The sequence below is a fragment of the Bidens hawaiensis genome, unplaced genomic scaffold (assembly GCF_021521415.1).
Source record: "Bidens hawaiensis isolate Kalapana, Puna unplaced genomic scaffold, B.hawaiensis_p1.1 tig00011073_1, whole genome shotgun sequence".
In the NCBI taxonomy this organism is placed as follows: Eukaryota; Viridiplantae; Streptophyta; class Magnoliopsida; order Asterales; family Asteraceae; genus Bidens; species Bidens hawaiensis.
The window spans coordinates 452,596-456,303 of record NW_027491853.1 but is presented as its reverse complement, the minus strand read 5'-3'; positions in this window follow the sequence as shown (position 1 = coordinate 456,303).

Genomic DNA, 3,708 nt, shown 5'->3' with positions numbered 1-3,708 from the left:
TTTTCTCCCCGAAAACAAGTATAGGAAATGGTTTTGTGTTTTCTCCCCGAAAACAAGTATAAAAAAGTATGAACTCACCTGTTGACGCGTGTAATAGACTTTCCTCAAAAACAAAAGAATGCACTTGACTTGCTAAATGTTACCTAGTACAAGTGTTTAAGTTATGAGAGTGCGATCATGCAACTAGACAACTCAAGTGTATAACAACACATAGTCATATGGTTCACGTAATGACTCACAATGCAACAAGCTTGACCCTATGATGACCCGTTGGTGATTATATTACTTTGATGAATGAAAACATGTTCTAACACAATTCATATATCTAGTATTAGCCAAATAAACATGCATCTCATCAAATAACACATGAACAAATTCTGGATTTATAAGACAGATTTTAGCATGCAAAGGTGTATTTTATTACATAGGCAAATAATAGAAATAAATTAAAAAATATTTACTACAGTAGAATAAATGTCTTATATTTCTAAATATATTTATTTTATATTTTTCCAATGCACACAAAAATCACAAAAATTCACCCAAACCAGAAAGTCACGTGCAGCTATTTCAGTGCGCAACACTAAGTTTTTATTTGGTTAAAAATCAATACTTAACCAAATTAATCAAGACCAATTGGGTTAGAATCCTAACTAAAAATTTGAAGTTTCAGAAGTAAAACCAACCCATTTGACTTTGCCATAAAATAGTTATGATATCGGGAATACAGACCAGAATTTGACTCCTCACGTCAGCCTTGACACATAGTTTTGTAAAATCATAAAAACTATTCAAAACCCGTCCAAAAATTACAAACTATATCGTTATGGAAACTAGACTCAAAGTAGAACATCATGGAATCAAGAATCGATCAAAAATCATCATTTAAAATCAAGTTACAGACCAGTCAATACACAATAACGAATCTTTCAGCAAACTGTTGTCATCAAAACTCAATCGCTAACATGTTTATGACATCCCTAGGGTTCTAATCATCAATTAGCATCATAATCATCAATAATACAGACATTGAACATATAGGGTTTCATTATAACTCATTAAAACATGAAATTAATGCATAAAAACTTACCAACTAGTGTTAGGAATGCTGAGAATCACTCAAATACACCACTAATTGCAAGACCCAAGGTTGAATTGAAGATGGTGGAGATGGTTTGTGAGTTGCGATCGATGAGAGGGAGCAGGGAGGAAGAGTCGATGGTTTGGGGTGGGTATTAGGGTTGGATTATTTATTTTAATATTATATTAAATTATATTTACAAGAATGGTCTTTCCAGAATCAATTTTGGCTTTAAACGAACTTTATAACACCACAACTGGATTATAACAAATCATTACAAATAAAATTCTAACCCAAGTTCATAAAACTAAAGCCTCGTTGTTTTATCATAAATATTACCTTTTAAAAGGTGAAAACATACAAATTACGCGCAATCGATCGCAATTTCATGAAACAAGCTATGAACTAAACACATAATCATTTAGCATGTAATTTCACATAGATAATATTATAAACATATGCTCGAGATATTATTTTAATATTTTCACCAACGTTTGGGGTCAGACCCGCGTGATTCAGTAATTCCCTAATTACTGGTACGTGAATGTTTGTTCAATAACCGACACACTTAATTAACCCTAATAAGTGAAATGCATGAATGAGTGTCTGAGATAACGGAGCTTGTATTAACGGTGTTAACTAGAAATTACCAGGTGTCACATAAACCATTGCAAATAACCCTATTTTTAACACCAAAAAACATATATATGTAGTATAAAAAGGTTTGTGCCCCCGAAACTTATGTGCCCTAGCCGATGGTGCGGCTCGCACACCCTCCGAGCCTCCCATGCGATCCACACACAATATAAAGAAATTTTAATGCATGTACTCAAACTTAACTACCTAAGGTACTTTGCACCGTATGTGTGATTTTGTTAATATTAGGCATGCAATTATGCTAAACAATTAATTTAAAAATTATTCAACAAGTAGGAATTTGTAGTGGGAATTTTGATAATTTCCCTTTTCTAAAACAACTAATCATTTCATATAAGAATTTCTGAAAAGCGTTTCCACTTTTATGATATAAAGGAACCCCCACCTTATGAAAATGACACGGTCAATGTTTTGATATATGGATATAAGGATAGGAGAGGCCATACAATGAGTGGTTTGAAACTTTGAGCAAACTTAAAGTTAGGTTAAAAATATTTAGACTTACCAATTTTGTTTCTATGTTTATTCAATAACTAACTAACTAACTTATTAAACAAAATTATAAGACCACATTAGAAAAATATAGTTCTAGTTATCGGTTTCGTCCAATGGTCGGGAACACACACGAGATCAACTCCCAACAGCTGATTCTAACATCCAAATTCATTGACATTCTACTCTCCAAGATATGGAATTCCATAATATCAAGGTTGCTCATCTACAGATCATCATGCTTACGATTATTTAAAAGCCTTACTAACGGCAACATATTGCGCAAGGATCTTAGATGTTGTAGCTCATGAATTCACAAACCGAAAAACCTGTCTTTCAATCAGTCTAGGCTAACGTTGGCTTCAAACCAAAACACCAAAATCTGTGCACCAAAACTTGGCCGATTCCTACCGGCGTGACCAATCACAAAATAATAAACTTGGAAAAATCATGCAAACTATGAACCATGAACTTTGGCATTATAAATATAAGATAAGTAAACATTGGGATGGTACAAACAGTAACACCAACGTCCATATTCCATACAAATATAACACTTCATTGGCTAATTTGTATAATATAACCAATGATCTTCAATCAAATAGTTGGGATGAGAAACTGAAATACTTAATTTTTTTTGTAAATAGAGGTTAAAAAATGATAAATAAATAAATAAAATAAAGGTATCATATCTTTGTGAATAGTTAGGAAGATTCTGTGAGGCCTAAATTCGTTACGCCAAGAACAAATCCCTATGCAGATGCCACTATGCATTGCCCCCGTCCCCCAACGTTGTATCTCATTTTCTTATTCTTATTTACTTATTTACTTATTTTGTGGGTTGACAAAATCTATAAATTATTATTTTTCTCTCTATCTTTTTGAGAACATTTTTTATTTTAATTATTATATATATTAAATTACAATCAAACCTTGCAACCATGTGGAAATTGCCCAACTAATTCAATACATTGAATTGGGTCCAGTAACTCAGTCTCTGGGAATTTAAAGCCAAACAAGATTAACAATTCGATAAATGACGGATTGAATAAACATGAAATGTATACCAAGTGACCCCAAGTGTGTCAATACATATATAGATTTTATCATCTAATTTAAGTATTTAACATATTAGTTACAAGATTTACTAAGAAATACATAATTTGTTACACTTGTATAATTAAACTTGTTTAATCCTATTAAAACTATGCAAATGCAGCATGTTAACCTAGGTATGAGATCAGTACTGAACTGGTATCGTACCGAAAATGAGTAAAACTATATACCGAATACGGTAGCAATTTTTTACGGTTAGGTACTGATCACTCGATCAGTACTGGCACCATTGCAAAGGGATGTGACAAGATTAGCAAATTAACCAATTTGATACTCAGATTGTCAACTAACATGGGCCAAAGGCTATGTGAACCAAGGGGGTGTGGCAACTGGCAAGAGGTATTTCTAGTAGAGACGCATCT